The sequence below is a fragment of the Vulpes lagopus genome, chromosome X (genome assembly GCF_018345385.1).
Source record: "Vulpes lagopus strain Blue_001 chromosome X, ASM1834538v1, whole genome shotgun sequence".
NCBI lineage: Eukaryota > Metazoa > Chordata > Mammalia > Carnivora > Canidae > Vulpes > Vulpes lagopus.
Genome location: NC_054848.1, coordinates 81,830,074 through 81,857,232, shown reverse-complemented (window position 1 = coordinate 81,857,232; position 27,159 = coordinate 81,830,074). Strand labels below are relative to the sequence as shown.

Here is a 27,159-nt window from a genome sequence, read left to right as displayed (position 1 = left end):
AAGTAATTCCATGTAAATCCTAACATAGTGATAAGTTTCTAAGAAAAGAATAATTTTATTTTTCTTAAGATATAAAAAAATTTAAAGTACAATATACACTAAGAAGTAACAAAATACTGACTTAAATTTCTTATGAGTGATTTAAGTCATTTAAAATTGGGCAGCCCAGGTGGGGCAGCGGTTTAGCGCCACCTGCAGCCCAGGGCGTGATCTGGAGACCCTGGATCGAGTCCCATGTCAGGCTCTCTGCATGGAACCTGCTTCTCCCTCTGCCTGTGTCTCTGCCTCTCTCTCTCTCTCTCTCTCTCCCTGCATCTCTATGAATAAATAAATAAAATCTTTAAAAAATAAAAAATAAAATAAAATTACTAGGGGAGGGGGATCCCTGGGTGGCTCAATGGTTTAATGCCTGCCTTCTGCCCAGGGCATGATCCTGGGGTCCTGGAATCAAGTCCTACAGCGGGCTCCCTGCATGGAACCTGCTTCTCCTTCTGCCTGTGTTTCTGCCTCTGTGTCTCTCATGAATAAATTAAAAAATAAATAAATAAAATAAAATAAATAAAATTACTAGGGGATGTTGGTTCAGTTGTTTGTCAACTATGTTAGCTGTATAATGAGTTAACTGTAAAAAGCTAGTCATTTTTAAAAACACATAAAATGTTCTGGCTTAGGGTTTATTTGACCTAAGGGTGCTCTTTGGAATTACCCTTGTTCTCTTATGTAAAAAAACATGCCCATATGTATAAGCTAAGGAGAAAAGATATTATGCCATCTATCCAGTAGCATCCCAAACATCATAAAAAGGGAATTATATTTTATAAATATCGCAAGGTTTTAAATATATGAAAAGATGCTCAACCTTATTCAGAACATAAATGAAAATTAAAACCACAATGAGATACCATTTTTCACCTATCATATTAGCAGAGATACAATGTTTGATAGCACAATGTGTTGGTGAGGATTGGGGAAACAAGCACTTTTATCTATTGCCAGTGTGAGTATAAATTGGTACAACCTCTATGGAGGACAATTTGTCAATTTCCATCACAATGACAAAGGCACATACCATCCAACCCAGCAATTCCATTTCTAGAAATTTATCCTACAGATAGTACACTTCTGAAATGACCTATCACAAGGCTATTCGTTGCAGAAATGTAATAGCAAAAGTCAGGAAACAAGCTACATATTTCTCAATAGAGGATTGGTTAAATAATCATGGCATATCCATACAACTGAATAATACTGCAGAGCCATAGCTCTTTATGTACTAATATGGAATGATCTTAAGCAAAGTACAGAAAATGTGTAAATATAAGGAAACATAAGTAAGTGTGTGTATGTTTGCAAGTGCCCATTCTTAAATATGCATGAAATAGCTCTAAAAGTAAAAACAATAAAAGTTAACACAGGGTGCCTCTGTGAAGGAGAACTATGAGGCTGACCACAAAGAGTGGGAAACTTTTAATTATATAGACTTTTATGACTATCAAAATTTGAACCTGAATGTATTACCTAATCAAAAATAAATGTAAGCAGAGGTGAGGGGGCAGGGGAAGAAAAACAATCCAAAGCAGCACAGCATATCTTCCAAAGCAAATTACTACAGCTAATTTCTACTGTCTAAAAACACCTTGGGGTAGGGTAAGAACCAAGGGAACCAATTTATTTCAGTTACAAAATCAGCAGTTAATCAGGCTGATGTTTATTTCATGGTATTATAATTTTTCAGGTTATTATAATTATTGTTAAGTATTGTAAGTATTTCTCCACTGAAGTTTCCCAATTAGCTATATGAGCACCTTACCTTTAGCAGATTCTCCAGATACTAAAGAGAATACCTGGTCAGAGAATTGACATTTTGGAATAAATAAATCAATACTGTGGACATACAGTGGAACTATATTACAACACTGTGAGGGTGATTAGTTTCGAATTAGTGTATATGGAATAAACAACTTTGATTTACTTATTTTTCCTTTGAAGACTATCAGTTAACTCTCTTTTCTCTCTCTCTCATTCTCACCCTCTCTTAGTCCCTCCCTCTTTCTCTGCCACTGTCTTACACACACACACACACACACACACACACACACACACAGAGTTTTAGAACTCAATAAAAATAAATATTTTGTTCTGTATCCTATGTACAATTCCATTATTGCACTCATCATCTATACTATAATTTGTCTCTCAACAGAACCGTGGGCTCTTTCAGGGTGAGGAGACTATGTACTAGTCAATCTTGCATACATATTGGAAGGCAAATGCTTGATGAGTGTCTCACAAGCCATCTCTCCAAACACTTTGTAATGTAATGATCATTTGCTTATTCTGATTAAATCAGAAAAAATAACAGTGGTATCATATCCTTCCAAATTTTCCTGTTTTCAAAACTTTGGGAAATCCTAGTCTATCTGAACATTTGCATATTGGACTATTTAGATTTGGCATTTAAACCAATGGACATTAAAATGAAAATATTTTCAAGGTATCCTTTTTGAAAGCATAAATAAAACATTTTCTTGGTCCAGTCACTCTGGAGATTCCCCCCAAAAATTAAAAATAGAATGACCCTATGATCTAGCAATTGCACTACTAGGTATTTACCCAAAGGGTACAAAAATACTGGTTCGAAGGTAATGTATCCCAATATTTACAGCAGCAGCATCAACAATAGTCAAACTGTGGAGGGAGCCCAAAAGTCCATCAACAGAAGAATGGATAAAGATGTGGTATGTGGGATCCCTGGGTGGCACAGCGGTTTGGCGCCTGCCTTTGGCCCAGGGCGCAATCCTGGAGACCCGGGATCGAATCCCACATCAGGCTCCCGGTGCATGGAGCCTGCTTCTCCCTCTGCCTGTGTCTCTGCCTCTCTCTCTCTCTCTCTGTGACTATCATAAATAAATACAAAAAAAAAAGATGTGGTATGTATATATAATGGAATATTACTCAGCCACCAAAAAGAATGGATTCTGGCCATTTGCAGTGGTCTAGATGGTGCTTGAGTGTATTATACTAAGTGAAATAAGTCAGCCAGAAAAAGACAAATACCACATGATATCACTCATATGTGGAATATAGGAAAGAAAACAGATGAGCATATGGGAAGGGGGTAAAGGAGAGAGAGAAACAAACCATAAGAGACTCAATGATAGAGAACAAACTGAGGGTTGCTGGAGAGAGGTGGGTGGGGGCTTGGCTATATGGGTGATGGGTATTAAAGAGGGCACTTGTTGTGGGGCACCTGGGTTGCTCAGTCTGTTAAACATCTGACTCTTGATTTCAGCTCAGGTCATGACCTCAGGGTTGTGAGATTGAGCCCTGCATTGGACTCTGCACTGAGTGTGGAGCCTGCTTAAGATTTTCCTTCTCTCTCTAACCCCCACCTCAAAAAAAAAAAAAAAAAAGAGGGAGGGCACTTGTTGTGACAAGCACTGGGTATTATTGTATGTGATGAATCACTGAATACTACTACTCAGAAACAAATATTGCACTGTATGTTAACTAAGTAAAATTTAAATTAAAATAAATTTCTTATGCATAGTGTACTGGTTTGAATAGTCGTCCCAAAATTCATGTCCATGCAGACCCTCAAAATGTGACCTTATTTGGAAGTAGGGTCTTTGCAGATGTAATCAAGTTAAAACCAAGTCATATTACATAGTATTTTCCAGCCCAATTGTAATGAGATAATCAACAAAGGCATAAAAATTATTTTCAACATTTCCCAATGTGACACTCTGAGCCAGTTTACTCACATAGATTCCAAATAAATCAAGTGCATTTCCATGACCCAGATTTTGAGGCAAGATCCAGATCCAGTTTTCTGTGAACCATAGAGGTGCCTTCACCAGGCACTGGCTCTGTGAGTACACTGATCTTGGATTTTCCAGCCTCTAGAACTGAGAAATAAATTTCTCCCCCAGTCTATATTTTGTTACAGCAACCTGAATGGACTAAGATAGTAATTCACTCTATAAATACAATAAAGGAGAAAATACTATATAATTATCCCTGTAGATGCAGAATTTTAGTAGCCATTTTTGATTAAAACTCACCAAGCTAGGAATAAAAGGTAACTTCTTTAATCTGATAAAAGGCAGCCCATAAAACCCACAACTAACACAGGGTTTCTCAGCAGTGACATTATTGACATCTTTGCCTGGATAATTCTTTGTCATGCAGACTACATGGGTGGGGGTACTGTGCATTATAGGATGCTTAGCAACATCTCTGTCTGATCATTACCCACTAGATGCCAATATCATCCCCCAATTATGACGACCAAGAGTGTCTCCAGACATTGCCAATTGTCTTCTGTGGGCAATTTCCCCACCTTTTCGGAACCATTGAATCACCATCACATTTAATGGTAACAGACTGAATGCTTTCCCCCTAATAAGTGGAACAAAGCAGAGATGACTAATGTTAACACTTTGATCTCTCTGCTTCTATTGAATATTGTACTGGAGGTCCTATCCAGAACAGGCAAAGTTAAACAATTAATAGGAAGAGAGAATGAAAAAAGTAAAACTGTCTGTTTTCAAAAATGGCATATAAAAAATCCTAAAGAATATATAGAAAGTAACTACTGAAATAATAAAACTGGTACACTTAAATATACGTCATTGCCAAAAAATTAAATAATACCTAAAATACAATTAATTATACCATTGAAACATAAAGAAAGATCCAAGAACATTAATGTCAATTAGACTATAGTTGAAAACAATCCAAACTTGTACTGCCTGATTGCAAGCCTTATCACAGAGCTACAATAATCAAGACAGTGTGTTATTACTGTAAGGACTGGCAAAAAGACTAGCCAAACAGACTAGTGGGTCCAGAAAGTGAAAAGTAATTCACAATAGGGAAAGGATTATTTCCAAAAAAAAAAAAACAGTGAAAGAATAACTGGATTTTCATATTAAACAAATTTTTTGACATTAACGAAATGGTGTAGGAAACTCTAAGCACCTGTCCCTCTGCAGAAACATCAAGAAGGAACTGTCAAAACCAAATCTGTCAGAACTCCGGAAACTGATCCAAAGTTGCAAACAACCAAACAAATGTGGAATCAAGAAAATTACAAACTAAAAGTGGTTGAAAAGGTGCTCTTGCTTGTCCTTACCCAACTGCCTCCCTGGCTCAGTGGCACTTTCCAAGAAGTTAGCCACATTCACACTGTGGGACCCTTGACCCTGGTACCAGAGGCAACAGAGTTAATTTCGCTCACAAAGAATTGTTTGTCTGGGCTAACCTGTCTGGGGACCACCTGAAGGACCAATGCAAGGCATTTATCTTTGTCTCACCTAACTTGGAAAAGACTCAGGACAGTAGAGCTGTAGGCACTGTGAATAAACACTGTAGGCTGAATAAACAGCCCACAATTGCCTGGGGCAAAAGATTGAAGGTGAGGCATGTGGATAAGGTGCCAAAAGCCTGGGAGGAAAAGCAGTGGAGCTTTTCGGGAAAAATTGGACATTGAAAAATGTCCGAATATATTATGGAATTTTAAAAAAACAGGTATATGCCCAGGGGAGGACCTCAGGAAAGACCTAAGAAAAACTGAAGCTTTCACTCTAGATTGTCTCCAAGCACAATATAACCAGGAAGTGAAAGCTAAGGCAGAGTTGCAAATGTCCTGGTTAATTTTTGAAGGAATGTCATAACACAGAACCAATGCACAGAGACAGGAGATTTTTTTTCCCTCCTTTTTTTTTGTTTTGTTCTCCCTTTCTCTCTCTCTTTCATGGTTCCTGGCATTCAGAGATATATCTATCCAAATACTATCTAAACACAAGTTAAAGGAACACAGATTTCAGTATCACATATGATAAGGGATAGAGTTTCTGCATAAATAGGTTGTAAAAGTCACTAAACAATAAAAAAGAGGAAACTGGTAAATGGCAAAGTCTGATTTTTTAGTTACTACACTTAAAATAATCAAATTTTGTTTTAAACCAAATATTACAAATTAAAAGGAAAGTGTAGTCTTTTTAAGTAAAAATAAATAAATAATTGACAGAAATGATCACTGAGGAAGTCCAGATGCTGGTTATCAGACAAAAACTTTATTTTTTTTCTCATTAAACTTTTATTTTAATGGGTCTCAAAATTCTGTGACAGATTTTTGATCAAGTTGTTTCCATTACAAAGTGCTGGTTTTAAAAACTAATAATTTAAAACTGCCAAACACACATACACACACAAAACAAATGGCCCACAAAAAAATCCTCCTTTCCTTCTAAGGTTTTCCTATGCATTGTTATCATTAACCAGTCTTTTACTATTAAACATAAATGGCCAATTGACACAAACAGTTCTGAGACCGTTCTTCCACCACTGATTAAGACTGGGGTGGCAACTGGAAAAAAGACAGTCTCTTCAATAAATGGTGCTGGGAAAATTGGACATCCACATGCAGAAGAATGAAACTAGACCATTCTCTTACACCATACACAAAGATAAACTCAAAATGGATGAAAGATCTAAATGTGAGACAAGATTCCATCAAAATCCTAGAGAAGAACACAGGCAACACCCTTTTTGAACTTGGCCACAGTAACTTCTTGCAAGATACATCCATGAAGGCAAGAGAAACAAAAGCAAAAATGAACTATTGGGACTTCATCAAGATAGGAAGCTTTTGCACAGCAAAAGAAACAGTCAACAAAACTCAAAGACAACCTATAGAATGGGAGAAGATATTTGCGAATGACATATCAGATAAAGAGCTAGTATACAAGATCTATAAAGAACTTATTAAACTCAACACCCAAGAAACAAACAATCCAATCATGAAATGGGCAAAAGATATGAACAGAAATCTCACAGAGGAAGACATTAGACATGGCCAACAAGCACATGAGAAAATGCTCCGCATCACTGGCCATCAGCGAAATACAAATCAAAACCACAATGAGATACCACCTCACACCAGTGAGAATGGGGAAAATTAACAAGGCAGGAAACCACAAATGTTGGAGAGGATGCGGGGAAAAGAGAACCCTCTTACACTGTTGGTGGGAATTTGAACTGGTGCAGCCACTCTGGAAAACTGTGTGGAGGTTCCTCAAAGAGTTAAAAATAAATCTGCCTTACCACCCAGCAATTGCACTGCTGGGGATTTACCCCAAAGATACAGATGCAGTGAAATGTCGGGACACCTGCACCCCGATGTTTACAGCAGCAATTTCCACAATAGCCAAACTGTGGAAGGAGCCTCGGTGTCCATCCAAAGATGAGTGAATATAGAAGATGTGGTCTATGTATACAATGGAATATTACTCAGCCATTAAAAATGACAAATACCGACCATTTGCTTCAATGTGGATGGAACTGGTGGGTATTATGCTGAGTGAAATAAGTCAATCGGAGAAGGACAAACATATGGTCTCATTCATTTGGGGAATATAAAAAATAGTGAAAGGGAATAAAGGGGAAAGGAGAAAAAATGAGTGGGAAATATCAGAAATGGAGACAGAACATGAAAGACTCCTAACTCTGGGAAACGAACAAGGGGTGGTAGAAAGGGAGGTGGGCGGGGGGGTGACTGGGTGATGGGCACTGAGGGGGGCACTTGATGGGATGAGCACTGGGTGTTATGCTATATGTTTGCAAATGGAACTCCAATAAAAAATTTTTAAAAATTGTTTAAATCTTAAAGAACTAAAAAAAGAAAAAAAAAGAATGGGGTGGCAGGTATTGGGGATAACATCCATTTAGCCTTCTGAGCTTTCTAGGCAGACTTGATGACCTTGCCTGCTCCAGCTGCCTTCCTCCTGTCCACTGCTTTCATGACACCCATAGCTACCATCTGTCTCATGTTACCTAGAGCAAAATGGCCCACAGGAGGATAGTCAGAGAAGCTTTCAACACACATAAGATTGCCAGGAGTCATATTAACAATGGCAGCATGACCAGATTTCAAGAATTTGAGATGACCATCTTCCAGCTTGTTTCTGGAATAACTAATCAATCTTCTCCTTCAGCTCAGCAAACTTGCAAGCAATGTGAGCTGTGTGACAATCTCACACAGGTGCATATCCAGCATTGATTTGGCCTCCATGATTCGGGATGATTACCTGAGCCATGAAGCCAGCTGCTTACATTGGTGGGTCATTTTTGCTGTCACAAGCCACATTGCCACAATGGACATCTCTGACAGATACATTCTTGACACTGAAACCCACAATGTCCCCAGGAAGACCCTCTCTGAAAACTTTATGGTGTATTTCATCAGACTTTACTTCTGTTGTAATGCTGACTGGAGCAAAGGTGACTACCATGCCAGGTTTATGAACACCAGTCTCCACTCAGCTCACAGTACCAATACCACCAATTTTGTAGACATCCTGCAGGGGCAGACACAAAGACTTGTGAGTTAGATGAGTTGGTCACAGAATGGAATCCAGAGATTCAAGCAGTGTGGTTCCACTAGCATTGCCATCTGAGTGACATTACTTTTTTTAGATTTTATTTATTTATTCATGAGAGACACAAAGAGAGGCAGAGACATAGGCAGAGAGAGAAGCAGGTTCCCTGCAGGAAACCCGATGTAGGACCCAATCCGGGGACCCCAGGATCATGCCCTGAGCTGAAGGCAGATAGTCAACCACTAAACCATGCAAGTGTTCCAATGGGTAACTTTCCATCCCTTGAACCAAGGCATGTTAGCACTTGGCTCCAGCATGTTCTCAACATTCCAGTCAGAAATTGACACAAATGGTACCTGTGTCAGGTGTATAGCCAATTTTCCTCATATAGGTGTTGACTTCTTTAACAATTTATTCATATTGCTTCTGGATACAGGGTGGCTCAGCAAAATCCATTTAACACTAATTAAAATTGCTGTACACCCAGTGTGTAATCCAGAGGGGCATGTTCATGGGTCTGCCCATTCTTAGAGATCCCTGTTTCAAATTCACCAACACCAGCAGCAAAAATCAGGACAGCACAATCAGCCTGATACGTGCCTGTAATCATGTTTTCAATAAAATCTCTGTACCTCAAATATTTTGATAGTTCTTTTGCAATCCCACCACATTTGTAGATCAGATGACCAGTAGTGGTAGACACCCGAATCTATGTGTCCAATGATGACAATGTTGATATGAGTCTTTTCCTTTCCCATTTTGGTTTAGGTTTAGTGGGGGTTTTCATGACACCTGTGTTCTGGTGGCAAACTCATTATGAAAAAGCTAGGCAAAGACTTCAAAACAACTATTTTAAACATACTCAAAAAGCTAAAGAAAACTCTGGGCCAAGAACTAAAGGGAACCAGAAAAACAACATGTGAACAAAGGAAAATACCAACAAAGACATAGATGTAAAAAATGGAACCAGGTAGAATTTCTAGAACTAAAAAGCACAATATTTGAAATGAAAACCTCAGCAGAGGTGTTTAACATCAGATATCAGCAGGCAGAAGAAAAAAAATCAATAAACTTAAAGATACAACAATTGAAATTATCCAGTCTAAGTGGCAGAAAAAAAAGAAGAGGGACAAACAAGCAGAGCCAGGAGACCTGTGGAACACCACCAATTTGAACAAAATACTACATTTTAGAAGTACCAAAGAAAACAGAAAAGAGTATTTAAATATTTTTTTAAAAATGTTTTTACTTACTAAATTTGAGACAAAGAAAGAGTGCACATGTCAAGGGGGTACAGAGGGGAAATGGGAGAGGGAGGGAGAATCTCAAGCAGGCTCCACGCTCAGTGCAGAGCCTGATGTGGGGCTGAATCTCACGACATTGAGATCATGACCTGAGCCAAAATCAAGAGTTGGATACTAAAGCAACCGACCTACCCAGGTTCCCCTAACTATTCTTTCTAAGAATATTTTTTAAACAGTAGCTGAAAACTTCCCAAGTTTGATTATACATGAATCTAAACATTCAAGAAGTTCAATGGACTCCGGGTAGGATAACTCAAAGAGATCCAAGACACATTCTAATCAAACTGCCAAATACAAAGACAAAGAATGTGTAAAGCAGCAAGAGAGAAGCAACTCAACACTAAGAAAAGATTTTCAATAAGTTAACAGCTCACTTCTCATCAAAAACCATGGAGGCCAAAAGGCAATGTAATGACATATTAAAGTACTAAAAGTAAAGGAATGCTGAAACTCAAGAATTCCATATCTAGCAAAAACCATCCTTCAAAAATGGAGGTAAAATTAAGACATGCTTAAGTAAATAAAATCTGAGGCTATTCATTGCCAACAGAACTGCCTTACAAGAAATGCTAAAGAAATTTCTTCAAGCTGAAATGAAAGGATACAAGACAGCAACCCAGAGGCTTATGAAGAAATAAAGATCTCTGGTAAAGGTAGGTATGCAGGTAAATATAAAAGCCAGTATATAGGGGCAGCCCAGGTGGCTCAGTGGTTTAGTGCTGCCTTCAGTCCAGGGCATGATCCTGGAGACCCAGGATGGAGTCCCACATCATGCTCCCTGCATGGGGCCTGCTTCTCCCCCTGTCTGTGTCTCTGCCTCTCTCTCTTTCTGTGTCTCTCATGAATAAATAAAGTCTTTGAAAAAAAAAGCCAGTACATAATATTATCAGTTTGTAACTCCACTTTTTATTTCCTATATAATTCAAAAATCAAATGCATAAAAAGATAATTATAAATATATGTTAAAGGATACACAATGTACAAAGATACAACTTATGAGAAGAACAATATAATGTCCACTCAAATCAGATTTTGTAAATTTAGTACATTGATTTTATTCCCCAGGGTAACTACTAAGAAAATATGTAAAATGAATAGATAAAAGGAAATGATAAGAGAATAAAATAGTACAATAAAAAAAATCTATCAAACACAAAAGAAGAAATGAATGGAGAAAAAGAAAGGCAAAAGGGGGTGTAAGACATACAGAAAATAAACAGCAAAACAGCAACAGTAAATCCCTTTTTTTAAAGATTTTATTTATTTATTCATGAAAGACACAGAGAGAGAACGGCAGAGACGTAGGCAGAGGGAGAAGCAGGCTCCTGGCAGGGAACCTGATGTGGGACTGGATTATGAGACCGCGGATCATGCCCTGAGCAAGGGGCAGGTGCTCAAGCGCTGAGCCACCCAGGCATCCCTAAAAGTAATTATTTTAAATGTAAATGGATTACACTCTCTATCAAAAGGCAGAGGTTGGCAAAATGGACTGAAAGTTATAGAAAGAAAAAGGATATTTCCTCCAAATAATGACCAAAAAAAAGCTAGAGTATCTAGCTATAACATTAGACAAACTAGAATTTAATCCAAAACCTGCTACAAGAAACAAACAATGGCATTACATACACATATTTCTTACATTGATGCATAAATAATTTATAAATTATAAACATACACACAAAACAATAGAGCCCCATATATACGAAGCAAATATTGACAGGCTAAAAGACAGAATTAGACAGTTGTACAATAATAGCTGAAGAGTTCAATAACCAAGTTTCAAAAATGTACAAAACATCTAGAAAAAAGATTAATAAGAAAATAGAGGTCTTGAACAATATCTTAAGCCTAGACCCAAAAGACAAATATAGGACACTTCACTCTAGAGCAATTACACATTCTTCTCAAGTGCACATGGAACATTCTTCAAGACAGAACCTATACAGACCACAAAACCAGCCTCAATAAATTAAAAAATATTGAAATCCTATGAAGTACATTCTCTAAGCACAATGGAAGGAAGCTAGATTTCAATAAAAGAAGAAAAACTGGACATGAAAATTAAACAATGCACTCTTAAACAACCAAAGTTCAAAGAAAAAAATCACAAAGGAAATTAGAAAACAGAGAATGAATATGAAAACACAACAGGAACACCTGGGTGGCTCAGTGGTTGAGCATCTGCCTTAGGCTCAGAGTATGATCCTGGGGTCCCAGGATCCGGGATCTGGCCCCACTTCGGGCTCCTGCAAAGAGCCTGCTTTTCCCTCTGCCTATGTCTTTGCCTTTCTCTGTGTATCTCACATGAACAAATGAATAAAATCTTTTAAAAAAAGGAGGAAAGGTCTCAAACAGTAACCTACCTTTATACCTTAGAAATATCAGAAAAGAAGAGCAAACTAAATGCAAAGCTAGCAGAAGGAAGTAAATTCTAAAAATTAGAGTGGAGATATGTTATATAGAAAATAGAAAAAACGATGGAGAGTATCAGTGAAACCAAAATTGACTCCTTGGAAACATCAACAAAATCAAACAACCTTTATCTAGACTGAAAAATTAGAGAAGATGTAAATAACTGAAATTAATGGAAGATGAAACATTATTACCAACTTTACAGAAATAAAAAGGGTCATAAAATAATATTATAAATACTTGTACACCCAAAAAATTAGCCAACTTAGATAAAATGAACAAATTATTAAAACAGACTACCAAAACTAACTCAAAAAGAAATTGAGATGGAGCTAGAAAGTATTATGCTAAGTGAAATATGTCAGAGAAAGACAAATACCATATGATTTCACTCATATGTGGAATCTAAGAAACAAAAGAAATGAACAGAGTGGGGAATAAGAGAGAAAGGCAAACCAAGAAACAGGCTCTTAACTCTAGAGAACAAACTAATGATTATCAGACGGGAGGTAGATGGGGAAGTGGGTGAAATAGGTGATGGGAATTAAGGAATACACTTGTTGTGATGAGCACTGGGTATTGTACAGAAGTGTTGGATCACTATATTGTATAACTGAAACTAGTATTACACTGAATGCTAAATAACTATAATTTAAATAAAAACTTAAAAAATAGTTGAACAAAGAAGATGTGGTATAGAGAATTAAAAATTATCAGCCATTCCCACCAACAGTTCAAGAAGGTTCTCCTTTCTCCACATCCATCCAACACTTGTTGTTTCCTATCCTATTAATTTTCGCCATTCTCACTGGTGTGAGGTGGTATCTCATTGTGGTTTTTATTTGTATTTCCCTGACCGGCAAGTGATGGAGAACATTTTCTCATGGGCTTGTTGGCTATGTGTAGGTGTTCTTTGGTGAAATTTCTGTTCATGTCTTCTGCCCATTTCGTGAGTGGATTGTTTGTTTCTTGGGTGTTGAGTTTAATAAGTTCTTTACAGATCTTGGATACTAGCCCTTTATCTGACATGTCATTTGCAAATATCTTCTCCCATTCTGTAGGTTGTCTTTTAGTTTTGTTGACTGTTTCTTCTGCTATGCAAAAGCTTTTTATCCTGATTAAGTCCCAATAGTTCATTTTTGCTTTTGTTTCCTTTGCCTTCACAGATGTATCATGCAAGAAGTTACTATGGCCAAGTTCAAAAAGGGTGTTGCCTGTGTTCTCCTCTAGGATTTTGATGGATTCTTGTCTCACATTTAGATCTTTTATCCATTTTGAGTTTATCTCTGTGTATGGTGTAAGAGAATGGTCTAGTTTCATTCTTCTGCATATGGCTGTCCAATTTCCCCAGCACCATTTATCGAAAAGGCTGTCCTTTTTCCAGGAGATATTCTCTCCTCCTTTGTCAAATATTAGTTGACCATAGAGTTGAGGGCCCATTTCTCAGTTCTCTATTCTGTTCCATTGCTCTAGGTATCTGTTTTTGTGCCAGTACCACACTGTCTTGATGATCACAGCTTTATAGTACAACTTGAAATCCAGCATTGATGCCCCCAGCTCTGGTTTTCTTTTTCAATATTCCCCTGGCTATTTGGGGTCTTTTCTGATTCCACACAAATCTTAGATTATTTGTTCCAACTCTCTGAAGAAAGTCCATGGTATTTTGACAGGGATTACAGTGAATATGTAAATTGCCCTAGGTAGCATAGACATTTTCACAATATTAATTCTTCCAATCCATGAGCATGGAATATTTTTTCATCTCTTTGTGTCTTCCTCAATTTCTTTCAAAAGTGTTTTGTAGTTTTTAGGGTATAGATCTTTTATCTCTTTGGTTGGGTTTATTCCTAGGTACCCTATGGTTTTGGGTGCAATTGTAAATAGGACTGATTCCTTAATTTCTCTTTCTTCAGTATCATTGTTAGTGTAAAGAAATGCCACTGATTTCTGGGAATTGATTTTGTACCCTGCCACATTGCTGAATTGCTGTATGAGTTCTAGGAATCTTGTGGTGGAGTCTTTTGGGTTTTCTATGTACAATGTCATGTCATCTGTGAAGAGGGAGAGTTTGATTTCTTCTTTGCCAATTTGAATCCTTTTTATTTCTTTTTGTTGTCTGATGCTGAGGCTATGACTTCTAGTACTATGTTGAATGTCAGTGATGAGAGTGGACATCCCTGTCGTGTTCCTAATCTTAGGGGAAAGGCTCTCAGGTTTTCCCCACTGAGAATGGTATTTGCTGTGGGCTTTTCATAGATGGCTCTTAGGATACTAAGGAATGTTCCCTCTATCCCTATACTCTGAAGAGTTTTGATCAGGAATGCAAACTGGTACAGCCAGTCTGGAAAGCTGTGTGGAGGTTCCTCAAAGAGTTAAAAATAGAGCTACCCTGTGACCCAGCAATTGCACTACTGGGGACTTACCCCAAATATACAGATGTAGTGAAACATCAGGAGACCTGCACCCCAATGTTTATATAGCAGCAATGTCCACAATAGCCAAACTGTGGAAGGAGCCTCAATGTCCTTCAACAGATGAATAGATAAAGAAGATTATATATATGTATATATACATACATATATATATATATATATACACACATATACACACACACACGCACAATGGAATATTATTCAGCCATTAGAAAGGACGAATACCTACCACTTGTTTCGACTTGAATGGAACTGGAGGGTATAATGCTGAGTGAAGTAAGTCAATTGGAGGACAATGATCATATGGTTTCATTCATACAGGGAATATAAGAAATAGTGAAAGGGGTTTTAAGGTAAAGGAGGGGAAATGAGTGGGAAAAATTAGAGAGGGTGACAAAACATGAGAGACTCCTAACTCTGGGAAACAAACAAAGGGTAGTGGAAGGGGAGGTGGGCAGGAAGATGGGGTAACTGGGTGATGGGCACTGAGAAGGGAACTTGATGAGGTGAGCACGGGGTGTTATAATATATGTTGGCAAACTGAACTTGAATTTTAAAAAAATAGTAAATAAATAAATAAATAAATAAATAAATAAATAGGGCAGCCCGGGTGGCTCAGTGGTTTAGTGCTGCCTTCAGCCCAGGGCCTGACCCTGGAGATCCGGGATGGAGTCCCATGTCGGGCTCCCTGCATGGAGCCTGCTTCTCCCTCTGCCTGTGTCTCTGCCTCTCTCTCTCTCTCTCTGTGTGTGTGTGTGTGTGTGTGTGTGTGTCTCATGAATAAATAGATGAAATCTTTAAATAAATAAATAAATAAATAAATAAATAAATAAATAAATAAATAACAGCCATAAAAAACAATGAGATCTTGCCATTTGCACCAATGTGTATGGACCTAGGGGTTATTATGCTAAGTGAAATAAGTCAAAGAAAGATAAATACCATATGATTTTACTTATACATGGAATCTAAAAAACAAAACAAGTGATCGAATAAAAGCACAAACAGAGCCTTAAGTACAGAGAACAAACTAGCGGTTGCCAAAGGGGAGGTGGAAGATGAGCAAAATAGATAAAGGAGATTTAAACATACAAACTTAAGAGTTATAACATACATAAATCTCAGAGATAAAAATAAGCATAAGGAATATAGTCAATATACTATAATAATGTGTGGTAACAGATGGTGACTACTATGTTGTACACCTGAAACTAAGATAACTTCATATGTGAATTATATTTCAATACTTAAAGAAAAAGAAAAAAGAAATAGAGAATCTGAACAAGATTTTAACAAGAAACTGAATTAGTCATAAAAAAAAAAAAAACCTCACAAAAAAGTAAAATCTATAATCAGATAGCTTTATTGGTAAAATCTACCAAATATTTAAAGAAAATTTTAACACCGGGATCCCTGGGTGGCGCAGCGGTTTGGCTCCTGCCTTTGGCCCAGGGCGCGATCCTGGAGACCCGGGATCGAATCCCACATCAGGCTCCCGGTGCATGGAGCCTGCTTCTTCCTCCGCCTGTGTCTCTGCCTCTCTCTCTCTCTCTGTGACTATCATAAATAAAAAAAAAAAAAAGAAAATTTTAACACCAATTCTTCTCAAACTCTTCCAAAAGTAGAAGATGAGGTCACACTAATTCATTCTATGAAGCCAATATTATCATGATACCAAAACCAGACAAAGACAAAAAAGAAAACTACAGACCAATACTCCCTATAAAAGACAGATGCAAAAAAATCTCAACAAAATACTGGCAAACTAAATCCAATAGTATACTAAAAGGATTATACACCATGACGTGGTGAAATTTATCCTAGGAATGCAAGAATGGTTCAACATAAGAAAATTGATATAATAGGCCACATTAACAGAACAAGAAGCAAAAGCCATGTGATCATCTTGTTATACAAAATACATATGACAAAGTCCGACACCCTTTCATGATAAATGCATTCAGAAATTAGGAATAGAAAGAAAACTTTCTTAACATGATAAAAATTATTTATGAAAAACTCACACCTAACTCAATACTCAATGGTGAAAGATTGAAAGCTCTTCCTCCAAGATCAGGTAGAAGATAAGAATGTTTGCTTTCATCACTTCTATTCAACTTGGTACCAGAAGCCAATGCCAGAGTAATCAGGTAAGGAAAAGAAATAAAATGCATCCAAATTTGAAAGGAAGAAAAAAAATTATGTCTGTTTCAGATGATGTGATCCTCTATATAAAGTCTTGAAGAATCTACAAATAAAATATTAGAGCTAATAAATGAGGTCAGCAAAGTCTTAGGGCTACAAGATGAACAAAAAAATTGTTTCTATATAATCATAATGAACAATCTGAAAAAGAAATTAATAAAACAATTTATAATACCATCCAAAATAATAAATGTCTAGGAATAAATTTAACCAAGTAAATGAAAGACATGTACATAGACAACATTGATGAAGGAAATTTAAAAAGACCTAAATAGGGATGCCTGGCTTTGTTGGTAAAGCATGTAACTCTTGATCTCAGGGTCATGAGTTCAAGCCCCACACTGAGGGTAGAGTTTATTTTTAAAAATAAAAGGGAAAAAAGATCTAAATAAATGGAAAGACAACTTGTGTTCCCGAATTGGTAGACTCAACAATATCGTGATGGCATTGCCGCGTAAAGCAATCTACAGACTCAGTAAAATCCTTAACAAAATTTCAACAGCCTTTTGAGCAAAAATGGAAAAGTTGATCCTCAAATTCATATGAGATTACAAGGGGCCCCAAATAGCCAAAATATTCTAGAAAAGGTAAAGAAAGTTGAAGGACTCACACATCCCAGTTTCAAAACTTACTATAAAGCTATGGTTGGTACTGGCATAAGGACAAACTAATAGCTAGTGGAATAGAATTGAGAATCCAGAAGTAAACCCATACATCTATGATGAATTTATTTTTGACAAGGGTACCTAGACCATCTAATGGGAAAATAACAGTTTCTTCGACAAATAGTACTGGGACAACTGTATATCTACATGCAAAGGAATAAAATTGTATCTCTACCTCATAACATTTAGAAAAACTAATTCAAAATGGATCAATGTCCTAAATACAAAATCTAAAACTATAAAAATCTTGTAAAAAATCATGGGAGTAAATCTTCATGATGTTGGATTTAACAATGGAAATCTTAGATATGACACCAAAAGTATGAGCAACAACAACAAAAAAGTAGACAAACTGGACTTCATGAAAATTAAAAACTTTTGTGCATAATAAGATATTATTAAGAAAGTGAATAGATGACCTACAGAATGGGAGAAAATATTTGCAAATCATGTATTTGTTTAGTATCCAGAATATATACAGAAGTCTTATAACTCAGCAAGGAAAAGACTAACAATCCAATCAAAAAATAGGCAAAGGCCTTGAATAGATATTTTCCCAAAGAAGATATGCAAACAGGGAACAATCACATGAAAAGATGTTCAACATCACTGGTGATTAAAGAAAATGTAAATCAAAACCACAATGAAGAATTTCTTCATGAACAAATTAAGATGGCCATAGTAATGATAATAATAGATGGCAATAAAACAAAATAAAAAAAAGATGGAGGAATTGGGATGCTCATGCATTGCTGATAAGAATGTAAAATGGTTCAGCCCTGTAAAAAACAGCTTGGTGGCCTCTCAAAAAGACAGGATTACCATATGGCCCAGTAATTCTACTCTTAGGTATATAACCCAAAGTATTGGAAACAAGTATTCTCTCTCTCTACACACACACACACACACACACACACACACACACACAATGTTCATAGCAGTATTATTCACAATTCCTTAAGGGAAAACAACCCAAATGTCCATCAGTAGATGTATGGATAAATAAAATGTAGTATATTCATAAATGCAATATTATTCAAATATAAAAATGAAGTGGTGGTAGATGATATGATGGGGATGAACCTCAAAAACATCATTCTAAATGAAAGAAATCTGTGAAAGAAGAAATGAAAACACCTTTTTAAGTGAAAGAAGCCAGACACAAAAGGTCACGTAATGTAGGATTCCATTTATATGAAATATCTGGAATAGGTTAATGGGCTCTGTCTCCACAGAGACAAAATGCAGATTGGCGGTTTCTAGAGGCTGGAGGGGAGGGGTGGAAATAGGGAGAAACTGCTCAAGTATGAGGTTCTATTTTGGAACATTAAAAATGTCTGGATCCAGATAAAGGTGGTGGTTGCACAGCATGGTGAATGTACTACATGTCACTGAATTATTCATGTTAAATGGTTAATTTTATATTATGTGAATTGTATAGTTATGTGAATTTTACATTATGTGAATGTAACAATAAATTCACGTAATACATGAAATTTGTGAATGAAATTCACAACAAATTTTTTAAAGAATTGAACCAGAATCCTATGTGCTGTACACAAAATAACTCTAAATGGTTCAAAAGCTAAACTTATCAAATATATAGAAGAAAATAAGTGAAACTGAGAACTTGCATGTAGTTAAAGGCTTCTTATACACGACCAAAAAGCAATAATAATAAAAGACAAAATTGTTAAACTCAACTTCATCAAAAATTTTAAATACTTGAATTGAAACATACTGTTAAGGAAAAGAAAATACAACCCACAGAATTATAAAACTACTGTGTGTGTGTGTGTGTGAGTACACATATGACAAAGAATATGTATCCAGAATACAAAAATTTTTAATTTATGAAGATAATACACTTTTTTAAATAGGAGAAGATTACAGAAGACACTTCACAAAAGAAGATATCTGGGATCCCTGGGTGGCGCAGCGGTTTGGCGCCTGCCTTTGGCCCAGGGCGCGATCCTGGAGACCCGGGATCGAATCCCACATCGGGCTCCCGGTGCATGGAGCCTGCTTCTCCCTCTGCCTGTGTCTCTGCCTCTCTCTCTCTCTCTCTCTCTCTCTCCCGGGATCGAATCCCACATCGGGCTCCCGGTGCATGGAGCCTGCTTCTCCCTCTGCCTGTGTCTCTGCCTCTCTCTCTCTCTCTCTCTCTCTCTCTCGTAACTATCATAAATAAATAAAAAAAAAATTAAAAAAAAAAACAAAAGAAGATATCTGAACGGCCAACAACTACATGAACATATGCTCAGCATCGGGAAAATCAAAATAAAACAAGGTACTCCAACATATCCACTAGGATGGCTATGATTAAAAAGATCCAATACACTGCTGGTGGGAATGTAAAATAGTATAATTACTTTGACAAATATTTCAGCAGTTTCTTGTGAAGTTAAACACATTATACACTCCATTCCTCTATATCTACCCAAAAGAAATGAAAATTATGGGTATAAAATGACTTGTACACAAATGTTCATAGTGAAAGATAGCAGATCAGTGGCTTCCAGGGTACCAAGACAGGGCAAGATTTTACTGGAAAAGGACAGAGGTGAACTTTTGGGGGGTAATGAAACTATTCAATACCTTACCTATTGTCGGGGTATACATTTGTCAAAATTCAGTAACTGTACACTTAAAATGGATGCAGTTTATTGTATGTAAAATATTTTACATACAATAAATATATTGAAATATAAATTTAAATATTGAAATAAAAAATTTGAAATAAAAATATTTCAAAAAAAGTTGATTTTAAAAAAATAGAAGGGAGGGCAGCCTGATTTGGGACTTGGACCTCTTCAGTAAGATTTCCACAGGCAACTCCCATGAGGGACGCTTCACTGAGGTCCCTGTTTGCGCCAAGGAATGCGGAGGCAAAACATTGTTGGAATAGCTAAGTTATTCACTTGTTCCCTTAAATTTACTAAATGGCATGCTGTATTTCCTGAAATATTCAAAGTATTTATTTAAATTTCCTTTGGGTAGAAAAGAACCCCCCAAATTAGTTTAGAAATAATAAACTTACATATATGTAACATATGCATACCAATATACATACACATTACTGTAATTATCAAAATATTTAGTTTTAACCCAATAAATAATTTAATATTTAAAAACCTTAAGAAGCTTCCTAGGAAATCAAAGTGCTCAAAGCAGTTTTAACAGTTCTCCCCTGTGACTACAGATAAACTTGCTTTCTTGTTTATGCATTACTTTTAATTTTTCCCTTATAACTACTTCCATTTCCCCATTTTCCCGTCTCTTTTGGTCCATTTCATCTCTAGTCAGATCACACTATTTAAGGAATTGTATCTGTTTTTTAAATATACCAAATATTGGTGTATTCATATTTAACTGACATATGTATAGCCAATACCTTTAGAAATAGACTAAAAAAGTTCTTTTATCTTTCTACTTTGTGGTAAAGACCAAAGATGAAGAAAAATAATCAAAAAGGAAAAACAAATTACTATGCTTAAGGAAAAACAACTAGATTTCACTGAATTGTATTAAAAGAGACTACAGATCCTGTGGAAAATTATAGTTATCAATTATTTAACACTTACTATGTGGTACATATTAAGACACTTTAGGTTAGCATTATTAGCCTAATTAGTAGGTGGAAGAGTTATGACTTAAACCAAGCCTGATGTCAATGGCCATGCTCTAAAACAAATCATTATACTCTTCTACTAGAGTAACTTTAGAACCAACTATTGAAGGGGCTCTGTACTGCCATAAAAAGAGAAGAATTTGTCCTGCTTACTGCAAACACTAAAATGCTAAAGTAGTCTATCATTCCAACTCCAGGCCCCTTGGTGTCCAGGCTAAACTATTGCAGCATTCTCTCTTTACCCCAATTCTGAAATGTAACCTAACTTCCAAATTCTGCTCCAATAATTTGCTGTGATAAAGTGCTACATTAAAGCAACAATGAGGGATCCCTGGGTGGCGCAGAGGTTTGGCGCCTGCCCTTGGCCCAGGGCGCGATCCTGGAGACACGGGATCGAATCCCACGTCGGGCTCCCGGTGCATGGAGCCTGTTTCTCCCTTTGCCTATGTCTCTGCCTCTCTCTGTGTGACTATCATAAATAAATAAAAAATTAAAAAAAAATAAAGCAACAATGAGAAGGAGCTAAATGTACCTCCCACACTACTCTTTGACTACCTGACAAAGGAATGGCTAAAAAATATGCAGAATCTTTAAAGAGGATGGATGTAACATGTCTAATGGCATGCCGCTCTCACTGTACCTAGCTGCAATCACCTATACCATCTTCTAAACAAAATCAGAAAAATCTCCATCCTCTCAGTAATACAAACCCTAAGAGTGTACCTCCCTTCTACAACTCCGTCTCTTTCAGCTAGGTTGGAGTCAACTCTCAACCACTGAGGCTGGGATCCCTGGGTGGCGCAGCGGTTTGGCGCCTGCCTTTGGCCCAGGGCGCGATCCTGGAGACTCGGGATCGAATCCCACATCGGGCTCCCGGTGCATGGAGCCTGCTTCTCCTTCTGCCTGTGTCCCTGCCTCTCTCTCTCTCTCTCTCTCTCTGTGTGACTATCATAAATAAATAAAAATTAAAAAAAAAAAAACCACTGAGGCTGACACAATTTTCTTCTTTTTCAAATTATAACTTGGGGGTAGGTATCGGGACAGCAACAGGAAATATGATTCAATATTTCCAATCAATTTTGGGATAAAAAGCATAAACTACTTTAAAATGATTTTATTAAGTCTTTGGAATAAATTATAGAACTCACAAGTAATTAAAAACTAAGACACTTTTTTGAAGCGTTTAGTAAAGAGTAACTACATGTTTTACAAATCCTGAATATCCTAATTCAACTACAAAACACTCAATTAAAACATAAAGATTTAAAATTCTTTTTTTTTAAGTAGGCTCCACACCCAATGTGGAGCCCAATGTGGGGCTGAGATACAACCCTGAGATAAAGACCTGAGCTGACATCAAGAGTCAGACACTCAACCAACTGAGCCACTGAGGCACCCCTGAAATTCTTTTTTTCTTAACCAGGAAGGAATTTGTATTTTATAGCAACTTTGGTGTCAATTTATCTAAAGATTTTGGATACATTCACAAGAACCTAAAATAAAATCATAGGTTTCATACATATGTTACATATTTTGCTCCAAATATAAGTGAAAAAGTTGGATCCAGTATTCAAAATATCACTTTTTTTAGCATTGACAAAGTAAAAATGGAAAGGTGTTTGTTATTCAGTGGAGGGAAAAGATAAGGAGAATACATGTTACACTTTACATGAAAGAGTACAAAGTAAAGATGACTCCTCTTCATTGTGTTCAATGACAGAATTATTACTGGTTTTAGGTTATTCTGTCAGCCTCTGGAATTTTCTATTTAAAAAAACCCACTGAAGTTCTATTCTAGAAAAGCAGGTAAAGGAAAACTCTAAATTAATATGAAATGTTTATTAAAATAATAAAATCTTGTTTTAGTTTCTTTCATTAATTCACCTAGCCTTTTTCCTTTAATAATGATGGTATAAAAATAGTTAACTCTAAAATATGTTAACCTGTTTAAATCCAAAAATGTTAAAATATACAGTAGTAAGCTAATATTCAATATTTTTAAAACATTTTTATTGCAAAAGTAATAAACATTTACTATAGATAGCTGAGGAAATACAGGTAAAAAAATCCTGCAATTTCACTGTCATCCTCTAAGTCTTTTTTTCTCTATTTAATTTGGAATAAACATTTATCATGGAGATGAAATGTTAGGCCCTCAAGTATCCTACCCAAAATTAACCAAGTTAATGTTCCTAGTAGTACACATTTCTATTAATTGTGATTTAAACAGAACATATTTCTAGACTCTTGTTTTCCAAAATAATTTACATTTCTATTAATGTTTAAACCCAATAAAAATCTTTATAGAATTTTTAAGTACTATGAGGTAAGAATACAGATGGAAAAGTAGACAGGTTAAGAAAAACTAAGAAAAGGTTGTAATCTGAAATGATTTAATCCCTTCTACCTCTTGAATATTTTCAGTTTTATTCAGATTAAATCAGGACCTGATTTTATTTTTTTTTTTTTTTTTTTTTTTTTTTTTTTTTTTTTTAGGACCTGATTTTAAAACAAAGCCAGGAAAAAATAAAAATAATAAAATAAAATAAATAAAATAAAATAAAATAAAATAAAAACAAAGCCCGGGAACACTAAGTGAAATAAATTGGACAAAGATAAATACTATGTGATTTCACTTATATCTGTTACCTATAAAACAAAACATGAATAAACAAACAAAAAGCAGAATCAGACCTATAAATACAAAGATGAAACTGATGGATGCTAGAGGAGAAGAGGGTAGGGGAATGGGCAAAATGGGTGAAGGGGGGTAGGAGATGCAGGCTTCCAGTTATAGAATGAATAAGTCATTGGAAGAAAAGGTACAGCATATGGAATATAGTCAATGGTGTTGCAGTAGTGTTGTATGGTAACAGATGGCAGCTACACTTGTGAGCAGAGCATAACCATAAGAGTTATTGAATCCCTATGTTGTATACCTGAAACAAATGTAACATTATATGTCAACTATACTCAGATAAAAACAAACAAAACCTGGGTAAATAATGTTTACAATGTCTCTTGAAAATCAGAAAAGACCTGATTTTGAACTCACCATTGTTTTTTAGCATACTGACAAATTCAAATTGTAATGATTTAACCATTTGGAGAAAAAAATATTTCCCTTTTCTTACGTGTGTATCATGAAGTAGAGGGGGAAAATGAGAATATCGGCGTGAAAATCTATTAAGAAACAGGTAAGTTTATAAGACTATATTTTTTATATAAATGTTGTCAGTCTGTAAATTAAAATATGTCAGTCAAATTAATCAGGAAAACAAATCCAAGCCCCTGAAGATGAAACTCTTTTCCAATCTCTAAGAAAGGTGACCTTTTTCAGTTTAGCCTCATTTGTTATTTTTACATTAGTTTGTGTTTTTTTCCATTATACAGTATACACAAATGAAGGCATGAAGGCAGTGATAAGGTCTAATAAGCTTGTGACATTACAAAAAGAAGTCTTTACTGCAACTGTGGAGAAAAATGAAATGCCCAAATAGGCTGTAAAAGATAAGCAAGCAAGTAAGATTGAGAGAGCAAGAAATGAATTTATCCACTATTAACCAAATTACTATAAATTGCGTATACTCATTCTGAAGTAAAATCATCTTTAAAAATTAAAAACCCAGGAATTCAACTGACCATAAGAACTAGGGGAAAAAAGCTGTTATTTTTCTTCTTCCAAAATGTATCCAGTATATCTTTAGGGAGTGAGGGGAATGGAAGATGGGGAAATCCACAACCTATGGAGATAGATTTTACCAGACAGTGGAAACTTTCAACATACCCACATGTGAAGAAAGTATATAGCTTATTTTACAAATCACAACATAGTAAGAATTGACTCACTTTGAAAAAAAAAAAAAAAACAATGAAAATTAACATGACCTCAAAGCCAGGGCAAATTGGCTCATTAACAGCCAGCTAGGAAAACTACTCAGAAGGGATACCAAAGCTTAATAAATGCTTCACATTTCAAAAGACTTCCTGAAACTAAATTAACTCAGAATGGGTAAGGCCATTTTATATAGGGTCATTGTTCAAGCATTTCTCCTACAAAGTCAAAATGAAAGAAGGTAGAAAAAGAGTCTTCCTCATTTCAAAATAATTGTATTTTTAAAATATTTTTATCAATGGCCAAATCTGGGACCTATTATAGCTGAATTCTTTGTTTCCTACAATATTATCAAATAAGACAGTTAAATAAACAGAAAATAAAAACTATCATAATTATCCTAATTTCTCATCCCTTAAACTTCACAGGCAAGATAAGAAATAGCTCTATATTATTATTAAAGGGATAGTATGAGTATGACAAAATTAATTAATCCTAAAGACTTTACTTTCCATTAATTATATGAAAGTCTTTCTGCTAGATGATGTGAAGTATAGAAGTAGAAAATGATCACTGCTCTGAGATAACTCTTATATTGTAGATTTAGGTAGATAAATGGATGGATAGAAACAAAGGTAGAGACATAGGTAAATAGATGACAAAATCTAGTTTTAGAAGTCTTTGCAAAGGAAATAATCTGAAATTCAAATATTTTTGTTCAAAAATTTTGACAGCTGTGTTAAAAAATAAAAGCAGGCTATGGGTAGCCCTGGTGGCGCAGCGGTTTAGCGCCGCCTGCAGCCCGGGGTGTGATCCTGGAGACCCGGGATGGAGTCCCACATCGGGCTTCCTGCATGGAGCCTGCTTCTCCCTCTGCCTGTGTCTCTGCCTCTCTCTCGTTCTCTCTGAATGAATAAATAAATAAATCTTTAAAAAAATAAAAAAATAAAAGCAGGCTATGTTGGATCGTTATTGGACTTACCCTCTTGCCATAAACTACCAGAAAACTGCAAAAATATGTGGAACAAATATTTTCAGACATTGGGAAAAGTTAGCAAAGACTGTGGTCTCAATATTTATTTTAAACTTTCTCCTGAAGGCCCTAACGATAAGATAGAGGAGAAAAAAGAGTGCATAGTAGAATAAAAGAAGTAAATACATCCTAATTCACAAAATACATAATGACATTTTCAGATAATTCTAAGTAATCCATAAAAGAGCTACCAGAAATAGTAAAATAATTTAGCAGGGTCACAGCATACAAGTCAATAAAAACATCAATTGTATTTCTATATACTATCAATAAACAACTGAAAAAAGAAAAAAAATGCCATTAATAATACTATTCAAACACTTGAATTCTAGGGATGAATTTAACAAAGTATATATAAGACCTACACACTGAAAAATACAAAACATTACAGAGAGAAATTAAAGAAGACCTTAATAAACAAACATATATAATGTTCATTCATTAGAATGCTGAATACTATTAAGACATCAATTTTCCCCCCAAATGATCTGCAGATTAAACACGATAACATTAAAAATTCCAGGAATTTTATTTGTATGAATTGAAAAGCTAATTATAAAAGTTATATAGAAATGCAAAAGAAGATTAGGAGGAAAAGGAGGAAGAGGAAGAGAAGATGGAGGAGAAGGAAATGAACCAAAAATTTGAAAAAGAGCGAATCTGGAGAATTTGCACTACTTTATTTAAATCCTTATTATAAAAATATAGTAATGAAGATAGTGTGGTATTAAGAATATAGATATAAGTTGATAGAACAGATTAGAGTCCAAAAATAGACTCATACACATATGGTTAGTTAATTTTCAACAAAGGTACCAACGTAATTCAATGTGGGAAGGGATCATCTTTTCAATAAATGGTGCTGGAACTAGCTAAACAAATGGGAAAAAATAACTGAACTAGTTTTCTTATCAAATTCCATACAGAAAATTACTAAATGTGTCAAAAGTTAAAATTATAAAAGCAACTTTTAGAAGCAAACATGGGAGAAAATCTTGATTACTCTGAGGGCAGCCAAAGATTTCTTAAAGGACACAGAAAGCCATAACCATAAAAAGGTGATAAACTGGACTGTGCCAAAATTAAACATTTACTCTCTGAAAATACCAGTTACAAAATTGAAAAGGCAGCCACTAAGTAGGAGAACATATTCACAAAACGTGTATGTATTAGTTTAGACAAGATGTTGCATCCAGAATACATAAAGAGCTCTTACTATACACCTATAAGAAAAAAAAAGAAATGGCCTACAGAAGAA

General features: G+C 35.7%; 1 protein-coding gene and 1 pseudogene across 3 annotated transcripts in view; both read right to left on the bottom strand.

Moving 5' to 3' along the window:
* Nucleotides 1-27,159, bottom strand: part of COL4A5 (collagen type IV alpha 5 chain) — a 273,463-nt gene that overhangs the window by 230,181 nt on the left and 16,123 nt on the right. The gene's annotated exons all lie outside the window — the stretch shown is intronic.
* LOC121482865 lies at nucleotides 7,645-9,348 on the bottom strand (annotated as a pseudogene).